Raw genomic sequence first — 13212 nt, 5'->3', positions numbered from 1 at the left:
AACTGTGAGTGTTTGGGGGCCTGACACATTGTAACTGCTCATTAAGTGTCTATTAAGATAACAGAACCATGTGACTTACAGGGATTAGCTTAACATTTCTGAGTCTCTATTCATGGTCTCCACACTGAAAACCATGACAACAAGAAGCAGTAGAGGGTGATGTGGGCAGTAGCGCAGAGTAGAAGAGAAGGAGTTTGTGAAAGGGCCTAACCTGGTGACCTGCACATAGAGGGTCTAAGTCATTGAGAATTCTCACAAATAGCTCACTGTTGACTGCATGCCGACCCAGGCAAACTGGCTATGTGACTCTAGGCAAGTAGTTCAAAAGCTATTGTTCCATCTGTAAAATGGGAGCAATGATTCTTCAAGGGAGACTTCAGAGAATTCCCAAGGGTTCTTCGAGTTGTACAGTTACAGCTATCTGTTGACCCACTGGCAATAGTGATGGAGTGGTGTGTGTGTGTGTATGTGTGAGTGAGTGTGTATGTGTCTGTTGGTGCATGTTGACAGAGAGGAGTCTGATTGATGATGTTTTTGTCCCCTGGAAGGCAGCTAGACAATCTAGAGATCAACCTCATTGCTGATCCCACATTGCCTCTGGAGGATGTGGGAGCCAACTGGCCTTCAAGACTGACCTGCCACTTACGTAAAAAATAGGAACACCTCCTGAACTGGGCTAGGCAGAGTGAAGCAGAGGCAAGTCCAAGTTCTGCGTAGTGGTCTGGTTTTCCCCACTGCTGTGTGACCTCAGTCAAGTTACCAGACTTCCCTGCTGAGCCCTCACCATTACCAACTGTCTGACTCAGTGATCTCTAAGGGCCCTTCCACTGGACTCTATCTATGAATGGGTTGGGGCTAATACTTAGTCCTCCAGTAAGCAGCAGTTCTCATCTATGATTTCAAAATGAAGATTCATTCATTCAGCCAGCAGATAGGCAATGAGCTTTTCTTATGTGCCAGGCACTGTGCTGCACCCAGGCGCCCGGGCAGTAAGCAAGACAGACCCATGGCTTATCTTAGCAGGAGAGCCAATATAAAAAAAGTTACACAAAGAATTAATAATTACAATTGTGATCATTCTCAGGAAGGAACACTTCAAGGTGCTGTGAGATGATACCCACTCCAGGAGGAAGAGAGAAGAATCAATTATTTGATGACCGTGAACATAATAAATAAGGTCCTACACATTTCCTGCATTACCTTCCATGCACCCCCTCATTTCTCACATCAATTCTCTGAGGAAAGAACCATGATGATCCCCATTTTTCAAATGAGGAGCTTGAGGTTTTAGAGAAGTTGAGGTCCAGGTCACTTGGCTAATAATATCCTGGAGTTGGACCCAAACTTTACTTTGTAAACCTGTCTAGAAACCTCCATCATGAATGTGAGTGTTAGTACTATCAGTCCTAGAAATACTAGTGTTGAGGCTCTGAGCTAGCTCAGTTTGCACTCTAGGAGCCCAGGGATCATAGGAGGCTTCTAGAGGTCATGTCCATCCCCATTCAAAATGAATCCAAAAGACAGGGATTATCCAGGGGGTGCAAGCAGGTCCCTAATTGTACCAACTCCATCTCCCCCCAGACACACACAGGCTGTCTCTAAAACTTAGCGCCTGCCTGACAGCCTCTCCCACCTGGCCTTAACTGGTCAGCACCAGGCCAGTGCCACAGCCTGTCATAAAGCATCTGGAAGGAGAACTTACAGGCCAAGGTGAGTTCAGTTGCACTTAGGTTAGAGTATGCCAGAAACTGAGCATCAGGCTAGCTGACATCATGGATTCAGCATCTTCCTGCAAGAAGTCTAACGTGTACTCTATGGAGAGCCCTGGGGGAGGACCCTAGTTTGCCTCTTACAGGGACATGGAACATTGAGCCTCTCAAGGTTCTTCAACAGCAAGATGGAGACAATCACTCCTGCTCTGTCTACCCAACAGAATAGATTCAAAAGGGATCTTGGCCGGGTGTGGTGGCTCATGCCTGTAACCCCAGCACTTTAGGGGTCCAAGGTGGAAGAATTGTTTGAGCCCAAGAGTTCAAGACCAACCTGGGCAACATAGTGAGACCCCGTCTCTACAAAAAAACATTTTTTTTTTAATTAGCCAGGTGTGATGGTGTTTGTCTGTGGTCCTAGCTACTCAGGAGGCTGATGTGGGAGGATTGCTTGGGCCCAGGAGGTGGAAGCTAGAGTAAGCCATGATAATGCCACTGCACTCCAGCCTGGGTGACAGAGAGAGACCCTGTCTCAAAATAAATAAATATTTAATAAATAAATAAAGGGAGGAGGGGATCTTAACAAACACCCAAATGCCTTTATTTTATATGTTCAGACATAGGCCCAGAGAGGTTAGAAACTGTCCTAGGCCACACAGCCTGTGAGTCACAGAGACATGATTAATGAAATTCTCTTCCCACTCTGTCACACTGCCTGGATTTGAAACCTCAAAAATTTCAAAAGACCATGCATGCTCAGCATAGTCCCCAGAGCACAGGAAGCATTCAATGAGCATAAGCTGTGATAATTCTTAGTAGGGTCCTGCAAGCAAGGCATGTTCACCTGTCCAGTCTCTGCTCCCACCTGCAAAGCAGGGCTGAAGGACTAGAAGCACCTACTTCCTAGCCTACTTCTCCACCTCCGCTGAGTCCAGGCAGCAGCTCCAGATTGAGGCTGGGCACAGAGGCAGCCTTTCTGAGCCCTTGGCAAACTTCTGCACTGCCTCCCTGCTCCCCATGCTGGAGCAAATGGCACTGCACCCGCTCTGAGAACTGAACTCTAGCCCAGTGGCTCTGCTCAGCGTTCCACTCTGGCTCTCCTGCCTCCAGAGATATGCATCAGATTTCTGCTTTCCCCAAGACAGGGGAGCAGGGCTGTTCCCACCCCAACAACTCCAGTGCTGTGTTGGTGCCACTCAGACTCACGGTCTTCCACAGCCATTAGAGACTATGCATGCCCCCATTCTACAGTCAGGGAAGCGGAGGTCCTAATCTCAGCAGCCACTGGAGAACCAGAGCTGACCAGACTATCTGACTCTCCCTTAGCCGCCGGGTAGATTTGTCTGTGATAATGTTCCTGTGCCCACCTGGACACACACAAGAAGCCAGCAACTCTCAATTCCTGGCCCTGGCACTTCCCCCTAAAACTACAGAAGAAATCTCCTCCTTGTCCTCTTAAAGGCTCATCTCCAGAAAGCCCAAGTGGGGGATTTGATTCTTCCAAGACAAGAATCCAACTTTCCACGTGTGCAAATATGACCTTCCTCCTCCACAAGATCAGTCTCAGCCTTGCCCATTGCTGGGCCCCGATCCCCAGCCGCGGACTGGCTACCTCACTGGCTTCTTTCAGTGTACCTAGATGATCCAGGCCCAGATGTCCCTGTCTTCCCTCTCTGTGCCTGCTCCAGCCATCTCCTGGTTCCTTCTCTACCTTCCAGGAGTCCCCAACTCCAGCCTGCTTTGGAACCAGACTCGAGAATGGATTAACTTTGCCCGCCCCCCACCCCCCCACATCTTCCCATCCTCCAGCAATTCTTACCTGTGCCCTTCAGGTAGGGGAGGGTGCCCCAGAGCAGGCTGCTGGGCTGGCGCCCCTCTCAGGAGGGCCAGGCTGACAGGCTCCAGAGGGAGGTGCAGAGACTCGGAGCAGGAAGGCGCGCAGCCCGCAGCCGGAGAGGCTGCTGAGAAAGTTGGAGTAGGTGTGTCCCAGCCCAGGAGGAGGAGGAGGAAAAAGGAGGTGGGAGAATTGAGGCGGATCATCCCCTCCTGCCAGCTCTCTGTCTCACGGAGAGGGAGGGAGGAAGCCAACTGGTTTGTGGCCCAGAACTCACGGTGGGGAATCGAGTCATGGAAAATGAAAGGAGCTGAGAAATCAGGCCCATCTCCACCTCCCTTCTTGGTTGCACTGAGGGATAAACTGAGGCCCTGGACTGGTAGGATAGCCCCGGGTCACACAGTCACACAGAGACCACGAGGGAACTAGAAAAGGTCACTTGGCTTTCAGAACAGTGTTCTCTCCACTCCTCCACGCTTCAGATCTGAGACTGACAACCACAGCACCCCCTTCCCCAAGGCTTTGGAGCCAGACAGATCTGGTTCGAAACCCTGGCACTGCCACCTACCAGCTCAGTAAGCTTGGGTGAGTTACCTAGCCTGAGCCTCAGTTTCCTTTTTTGAAAAGATGGGGATAATAATAGCTCCTACCTCATAAGGTTGTTATGAGAATTAAATGAGATAAAGGTTGCTAAGAAACCAGTAAGGACTTAGCTGAGAAAGTCCCCCATAAAAGGTAATTCTTATTCTTATTGTTTTCAGCTGTGACTTCCCCCACACCTGACTTAACCTCTCTAAGTTTGGGCTCCCCCATCTATAAAATGGGGGTAACAAGAATACCTGATTCATAAGATTGTACAGATTCATGAGACCGATTTTGTGTGCATCACAAAGCACGGTGAGTGACGGCTCACTGGGGTGCAGGACGCCTTGGCTTCGATGCATTTTATGAGGTGCTTCTCTGTTCTGGCTCCCCAGATGATTCCACTGTGCACCCTGTGTTGAGAACCAGTGTTTTAAGGGAAAGCGAGAAGAGTTAGACAAGAATTAGCACTCGTCTCCCCTGCTGCCACGGTTTTAGTTATAGAACACATTTGTTTGCTTGTTTTGTGTGTTCATGCAGAGGTGAGGCCCGTGTCTACCTTTTCCCAGACACTGTACTAGGCCCTGGGGACACAGAGGTAAATGATATAGCTCTTGCCCCAGAAAGCCAAAAGCAACTCTGCAACCATCCTGTCTAATCCCCTCCCTCCCCCCAGGTCTTGAAGCCCCTCTGCAACATTCCTGGCAAATAAATGAGTCTTTGCTTGCGTACCTCTAATTACAAGGAGCTTATCACCTCTCCCAGCAATCAGTTTGAACTCTTAGCAATTCTAGTTGTCCAGTTGAGCAGCAACTCTTCCACCTGGTTAATAAATAAGAATTATTCGTATCGTTGTTAATGCCATTATTATTATAAGCTATGTGTCTCAAGGCAAATGACTTAAATTTGCTAAGTCTCTGTCTCCGCATTTGTTAAATGGGGTCACAACTGCGCTGGGACCACTCAGAACAGATCTGTTTCCCCTGCCATGTGACAAAACTGAGGCCTGGTTCTGTGGCTAGGACTTAGGTGTCTAGAAGTTTAGGCTGTACCCTACGGATTAGTGAAACCATGAAGGTTCTGGTCTTGTTGCTCATACAGGAGCCATGAGGCTTTTTGCTGTTTCCTGGCTCTCAGTGAGATGTTTATGCAGCTGCTGCAGTCACTGTGAGTTGTGCCTTCAGGGACCTGTCACCAGCATCCCGGATGACCACAGGCATCATGCAGGCTGCTATGGTGTGTTGCTCAAGATGTCCAGAGGGATTCCCACGAGTAGGAGTCTCTGAGGCTTCCCTCTGACAAGCTGCCTCCACCCCGGATGAGAGGCCCAGGGAGTTGCAGCGTGAAGGGAGCTACTGTGATCCGCTCCCAGGGAGCCTGTGATCAAGGCTAACCTGAGCAATTATCCACTTGGCTGATTGCCACCCAAGCCTCCAAGTTTGGTCCGATTAGGCATTAACCAGAGAAGGGGTGGCAGGGCAACCCCACGGGCCCTTTGATTAGTCATGTGCAGAGTGGCAGGCGACTGTCTTCCCCCGGGGGCCCTCACTGGGGCCAAGGCTGGGCTCCAGCCTGTCCAGTGCAGGGACTGTCTGCAGCCTATTGCAGGAGGGGGAGATGGGTATCAGGATGGATTTCGGAGCCTCATAAGGCTGCTGGTATCCATCCCCTTCTCCCCAGCTCCCTTACCACTCTCCTGAGCCACTCCTGGTCCTTCTCCCTGCTGGCCCCAGCACCTTTCTGGTGGGTCTTCAGGCTTCCAGTCTCCCGTGCACCAGGGAAATGGACTCCTAGTGCCCTCCAAGCACGCTCAGAAACTTCTCATTCCCTGATATCTGAAATTCTCTCTCTTCCTCCTGAAATTGTACCTCTCTGTCTTGGTATAGCTCATATTCCACTCCCCTTTGTGAGCACATCCTGACCAAGCTGCTGACCTGAGCAAGAAGTAATAATAATAATAATAGGCTGGGCGCGGTGGCTCACATCTATAATCCCAACACTTTGGGAGGCCAAGGCAGGTGGATCACAAGGTCAGGAGATCGAGACCAGCCTGGCCAACATGGTGAAACCCCGTCTCTACTAAAAATACAGAAAATTAGCTGAGAGTGGTGGCGCTTGCCTGTAATCCGAGCTACTCAGGAGGCTGAGGCAGGAGAATCACTTGAACCCAGGAGGTGGAGGTTGCAGTGAGCCAAGATCACACCACAGCACTCCAGCCTGGTGACACAGCGAGACTCCGTCTCAAATAATAATAATGATAATAATAACATCTCATCTTTATGTCAGCACTTTGCATGAATTATCTGATTTCTCTGAAATCCACAATGGATTAGGTGCTATTATCATTATGTGTGTTTCAGGTGAAGAAACTGAAGCTCAGAAAAGCTTTAATTACTTGGCCAAGGTCACTGGTCTAGACTAAACTAAGATCCAAGCCCCGGTCTGTCTGAAGCCCTTAACCCAGCATTTTGTGCACTGCCTGGGTCTCCCCTCTCCTCACAATCCTCTGGCAAGACCCCTTGTGTGACCCTGGCCTTGTGTGTACCTCTCTTCACTTTAACTCCTGCCCTACTCTATTTGAAGTTCCTCAGGGATGGGTCTATGTCTAACTCATTGGTTCTCAACCAAGGCTGCACATTGGCATCACCTAGGAAGCCCAGGCCCCAGATCCAAACCAATTACATCAGACTCCCTGTGGGTGGGACTCAGGCCTCAGTGTTCATAACTGATTCTGAATCCCCTTCCTGGACCTCAGGGTCCCTCTTTCAATAAAGGTGTTGAACTCTGATCTTTAACATCCACCTCTAACATTCTAGAGTTCTAAAGTCTTTACAGGGGTGCTGTAGGCTTCTAAAGAAAGAACTAGAAGAGTCATGTCCATTTCCCCTACTTGCCTGGGGAAAGCTGTCTTCTTCCCTATGAACCGGGTGAGCTCTTTCTCCCTCCCTCCTGGGCTTTTCTTTCTAGAGCAATATGGCCGCACTCACCGAATGAGCAGTGATGTAAATGAGGGGACAGGGCAGAGGACACTCTGACCAGGCAGCAGATTTCAGGGTGCTCATAAAGTCTGGAAGCATAGACAGTATTATTTGAATATTTAAGACTGAACCCCCTTGACTCCTTCTGGGGCAGGTTAAAGGTTCAGATTTGTTCAGTGAAAATCAAACACAAATAATCAGAGGAGGCATGTCACAGATGCATGCACAGGACTGGCTGACCAACCGTCCCAGTTGGCCTGGGACTGAGGGGTTTCCCAGGATGCAGGACTTTTCAATAACTGTGACAGTCCCAAGAGAACCAGAATGGCTGGTCATCCTAGTTGAGGGAAATGCTGCATGACTGCACCGCATGCGTCGCTTACACAGGGTAGGTGCCAAGTGAGTGTCGTCCACCTTAGAAGACCAGTAGCAAGAGAGGATTCAGCCCACTGGGGACAATTGGCTGATGGACTGGTTACATTGCGACACATTCAGTGACAAGTGCAAACTGTTTTTCCAGGTTGAGGCCCCTTCCTTTACACTGCATTCTCCTTGGGGAAGGTCACAGAGCAGGATGAGAGTGGAGCTGGGAGACAGGAACAAAGTAGAGACCCTGAAGCCTGGTCTGTGGACAGGAAAGCCTCTAGAGGCCCGACTGTCAAAGGGACATGATGCCTTTAAGGAGGATGAAGTCATCCGGGGATGAGGCCACCTGGCTCTGCAGCCAGGGCTGCTGCCGAAAAGGAGAAGCAGAAGGTGGAAGGTAGGAGGGCCGTGGGGGCCGGGCTTGGGATGGCAACTCCGTGGCTGACAGACGGAACTCAGCAGGAGTGGGAACGGCCAGCCCTGGTATTGCCTGGGGTGCCCGGGAATGTAATCAAACACTCAGCAGACCTGCTGGCCATAGGCATCTGGGCACCACCGGGCTCTCCAGCTCATCCTGACCCCCAGCCGGCAGTTCTGACAGGCTCCTACCAGTAGAAGCGTCCGGCCTTGTTGGCCAGTCCTGTGGGCATGAGCTCATCTGCTGCCAGCCCAGTCCTCAGTCGGCCTGGCCCAGGCTGCTGCTGGTGGGTGGGGCTCCAGGGTGAGTGCACTGGAGCTGGGCTGGCTGCTTCAATGGCCTTGGTTAGGTCTCCCCATTGGGATGCCTGAGAGGTGGCAAGCCACTCTGAAGACTTGAAACAGAACCTCTGATGTTATCCCCACCCTTCCCTGCCCCGAGACTTGCAGCTGTGATGTGGCCATGGCCCAGGGAACCAGTACCCCTTCCTTGTCCCTTTCTTCATAACCATGAACTATATTTCCAGCATCATCTCCATTTTTCCCCATTGCATAGTAATAACAACAACAATAATATTTGTAGTAATAATGACAATATTTGATCTAATTTATTATGTACCAGGCTGAGCATCATCTCATTTAATCCTGAAATTGATCTTCCCTATGAGGCCTTAGGTTGGTGCAAAAGTAATTGCAGTTTTTGCCATTGAAAATAATAATACTAGCCTGTAATCCCAGCACTTTGGGAGGCCGAGACGGAAGGATCACGAGGTCAGGAGATCGAGACCATCCTGGCTAACCCGGTGAAACCCTGTCTCCACTAAAAAATACAAAAAACTAGCCAGGCGAGGTGGCGGGCGCCTGTAGTCCCAGCTGCTCGGGAGGCTAAGGCAGGAGAATGGTGTAAACCCGGGAGGCGGAGCTTGCAGTGAGCTGAGATCCGGCCACTGCACTCCAGCCTGGGCAACAGAGTGAGACTCCGTCTCAAGAAAAAGAAAAAAAAAGGAAAATAATAGTAACACTATTATTATCATTCTCATTTTGCAGAGGATGGAACTCAGAGTCCGAGAGATTTAAGTGACTTGTCTAAGGTTATCATACCCTTAAATGGTAGAGCTAGGATTTGAACTAAGTCCATCCAGCTTCAAGATATATGCTCTTAGCTACCACTGTTAGGCTATAGTCCAACCACATCACAGGATTTGGATTCATGGACGTGCCACTTGCACTTGTGGATAGACCCACACTTGATTCCTACTCTGCTGTCTCTGTCTTGCAAATCTCAATCACTTTTGAATAAGGTTCCCCACATTTTCATTCTGCCTTGGGCCCTGCAGATTATGGAGCTAGTTCTGCAAATCAGCTAGCCTATGGGTCCCAAGCTACAGCCTATCACCCTCTAATGCCTATGCTGCCTCTCTGCCTAGACTGTCATTCCACTCACACCTGCCAGGTTCATCAGAAGATCGTCTGCTCAGGACCATCTCTATGAATTGCTAGAGATTCCCTGCCATTGTGGAGCACAGATTGCTCTGTTCGGGCCTCACGGTGAAATCAGGACAAGATATTCCTGTGTAGTCCTCATTCCCTTGCTGCGCTTGTCAGGGGAGTGGAGCGCAGGGTAAAGTTTGAACTTGAAGTTTGGCAGATCTGGATTCAAACCCAGCTCTGCAGCTGTGTGGCCTTGGATAAGTAATTAAAACTCTCTGAGGAGTTTCCTCATCTGCCAAATAGAGATGATAACAGTTCTTATCTTGCAGGGGTTATCATGAGGATTACGTAAGGTGATGAATTGGTGGTAATACACTAAGCACTGTGCCCAGGGCCAAAAAGTGGAAGCTTCCTGGATCCGTTTGGTGTCTAACTTATCTGTAGATTTCCCGTAGCTCTTTGCATAGCGCTGATGAAACGCGATGGGGCAGAGGATTTATAGATGCAAAATTGCTTTGGAGGTGCCAAAATACCACCTGTGTAGAGGAGTAGGACATGGTTTTATGTGAAGAAACTGAGGCCGAACAAGACTTCCCAGCCTGTTCAGAGCCCTACAGCCCTCCCTTGCCCACTCGGAGGCTTGGCTTCCGCAGGTCACCTCAAAGCCAGTAGAGCAGGGGCCCTCATGGGCAGGAGTCTGCTCTCTGCTGCCTGAATTCCTGAGGCAGCTCTGGCAGCTCTACTGGCCCTGTCTCCCTGGGCAGCCACATTCCAGACATTCTGCCCAGGTTAGGAAGAGGCTGGCCTTGAGGGGAGAGACCCCTGGGGAGCCCCAACCTAGACAGAGACAGCAAGAAGAGAGGCAGAGGTCTCCTGAGGAGTGGGGATTACTGGGCCACTCCAAACTTTCCTCACAGGCCAGGCCTCAGTCCCACACGACGCCCACAATGCAGGGAGGATTGCTCAAGGAAAAGAGACTCAGTAGCCCAGTGGTTCTCTAACTTCAGAGTCTGTAGGAATCATCCGTGGAGGTGGGAGACATGGAGTGTTTAAAAATGCACATTCCAGGACCCACCCCCATTATGAAGGGGCCCGGATTCTGAATTTTATTAATTGACAAAAAGTATATATTTATTGTGTACAACATGTTATTTTGAAATATGTTGTGTTTTTAATTGAACCTCCAAGAGGATGCCGAACCAGGTTTGGGAGACTGATTCAATCCACTGTATGGATGAGGAAGCTGAGGTTAAGAGAGGGAACGAGATTGCCCCAGGTCACCCAGCAACAAGGCCGTCAGGGTAGAAGCTGTGTGGTTCTCTCTGAGCCACTGCCCCTGCTGGAAACAGAAAGGAGCCTCAGGAGGAGGTCTGGGAACAGAGCAGCTCCAAAAAAGTTGAGAAGATGAGCAGTGTTTGCCCTCCCCTTCTTCCCCCTTCTTGCCCCATCATTATTCCTGTTCCCCCAGCCAGAGACTGCTAACTGGACTAACTCAGCAGTGCACAGAGCCCTAGACCCCTCATACTCTGGTTGTGGACATCCATCACCCACCTCTCCTAGTGAGCTTCCTTTCTTGTCATCGTATGCAAGAGAACACACCACCGGGAGTAAAACATCCTAGGATCAAACCCCGTCTTAGTCACTACTATGCTGTGTGGTCTTGGGCAAGTTCCTTACCCTCTCTGCCCCTCAAATTGCCCTTTTTTATGATAAGAGGTTGGACTAGACCAGCTTTTCTTAAAGTGATCATCTCCACAAAAGCACTCCAAAGAAGCACCCAGAAACTTTGCTATGATATGGATTCTTGGACCTCCAACCAGACAAAATAGGTGAAAATTTTTGAAGAAATCTGAACTTTAAAACAATTTATGTATACAAGTAATACGTGATACCTTTTCCTAATAAAAATAATGAAACATTACATTTAAGGCTAAAGCCCTCTCTGCCATCACTACCGATAACCTTTCTAAAGACAGCCAATATGATAATTTTGGTGTGTAATCTTTCTAAATATTTACATTCATATATAAGTATACCAGTGGGAAATATACAGAAATGGGTTGGTTGTGGGAAGGGGGTTGCTGAATAACATCTTCTGTGTCATTTTGCAACTTTTTATTTTACTCAACAGTGTGTCTTAAGGTCTCTATCATGTGGTACACAGAGATCTATCCATGCTTTGAGTTTCCAAGGTTATTCTGGGGCTCATTCAAGTTTAAGAACCACCGCTGTGCGGCCGTGCGTGGTGGCTCACGTCTGTAATCCTAGCACTTTGGGAGGCCGAGGTGGGCAGATCACGAGGTCAGCAGACTGAGACCATCCTGGCTAACACGGTGAAATCCTGTCTCTACTAAAAATACAAAAAATTAGCCGGGCGTGGTGGCGGGCGCCTGTAGTCCCAGCTACTTGGGAGGCTGAGGCAGGAGAATGGCGTGAACCTGGGAGGCGGAGCTTGCAGTGAGCAGAGATCTGGCCACTTTGCACTCCAGCCTGGGCGACAGAGCGAGACTCCGTCTCAAAACAAACAAACAAAGAACCACTGTGCTTGATAAACTGATATCTTTGGAGTCTCTGCTTTTAACATACGGGAGGGCAAAATCAGCAAGCTATTTCTCAAGAGTGAGGGAAAGCCTGGCCTGACTGGAGTATCCTTGACGCTTGGACATGGACTCCATGGCTCAGATATCCCCTGTCAAGGGTGTGGTTCCCCAAGATCCAGCTGGGGCACCTCCACTTACCTTCTTTTAGCACTCTCAGGGCCACTCCTTCCATCCCTTGCCAGTCCCTGATCGCCCTGATGTGATCCATGCAGGTGAGAGCTGACTCAGGCTCTCTCTGCCACCCGGAAACTGGCTTCCTATGGCTCTCGATGGGGCCTGACTGGTTTGACTTGGTGAGGCAGCTGTGGTTTCCCAATGCCTCCTCTCTGGGGATCTTCAGGCACAGACCATCTGGCTCTGTGAGGACTTAGGAACTATCTGGGTGCAGAGAGGTGGTGTTCTCCTCACTGTCATCAGACTGTCCTTTTCTGGGTTTCCCTCCCTCCTCTGTAAAACGTTGTTTTCACTAATCTCTATGCCTAGCAAGAGCACCTAGCAAACATATGTAGGCAAGATTTGTTGAAAGAATAAAAGTTGTAAAGTTCCTTCCACCTCCTAAGGACTGTGAATTTAAGCCCTTTATTGCGAGCAAAATGCTTGCCATTGTGTGTAGCCCTAGACTGGGAACTGAGGAAGGAATGAAACTCTTGAAAAGATACTATCCTTGCCCTTGAGTTGCAAACAGTCTAGTTGGGGGTCCAGTCATCCACCCAATGAATATTTCCCTGGAGTCTGACATAGGGCAGGGATGGAGCCAGATCGTGGCAGTCAAGGAAGGACAGAGTCCACTCACAATCAGTCAATGAATGTGACCCAGGAGACAGCAAAGACCGTAGCCACGTGGACTAAGGGTCCTGCAAAAAGGCCAGAGAAGAAAGCATTCAGTGGAGGCTGGAGTAGTCAGGAAAGATGAGGTAGATGGAGCGTGGAGCCAGGAGATACAAGTAGAGACAGTGCATGGCACATGGCAGGTGCTGGGTAAATGTTTGCCAAATTGAATAGGCAGATTTTTATAGAGAATGGGTCATAATAAATGAATACACAGAAATAGATGAATGTATTAAATAGATGACAGATATAAGCAGATGTGCGGATTCATGGACACAAGGATGGGTAGGTGGGTGGATGGATGGATGGATGGATGGATGGATGGATGGATGGATGGATGATGAACAAATTGATGGGCAAGCAAAGAGACAGATAATCTTGGTCCAGGTTCATCTGGTTTTGGGTCAGATATCCAAGTCTGAATTTGGCCCTTCTGCTTACTGACTCTTACTGGCCATGTGATAATA

The 13212-nt window shown here is 49.3% G+C and overlaps 2 protein-coding genes across 2 annotated transcripts in view; one reads left to right on the top strand and one right to left on the bottom strand.

The window, feature by feature from the left end:
• The window catches only part of LOC105466846 (FAT atypical cadherin 2), an 87807-nt gene extending 84111 nt beyond the window's left edge, over positions 1-3696 (bottom strand). The window contains exon 1 of the mRNA XM_071098190.1: positions 3529-3696. The gene's annotated coding sequence lies outside the window, so the exon portion shown is untranslated. The remainder of the gene's footprint in view (positions 1-3528) is intronic.
• The window catches only part of LOC105466844 (solute carrier family 36 member 1), a 233569-nt gene that overhangs the window by 154692 nt on the left and 65665 nt on the right, over positions 1-13212 (top strand). The window lies entirely within an intron of this gene.

Source organism: Macaca nemestrina, chromosome 6 (assembly GCF_043159975.1).
Source record: "Macaca nemestrina isolate mMacNem1 chromosome 6, mMacNem.hap1, whole genome shotgun sequence".
NCBI lineage: Eukaryota > Metazoa > Chordata > Mammalia > Primates > Cercopithecidae > Macaca > Macaca nemestrina.
The sequence above is the reverse complement of the archived record's forward strand: the minus strand, read 5'-3'. Positions and strand labels throughout refer to the sequence as shown.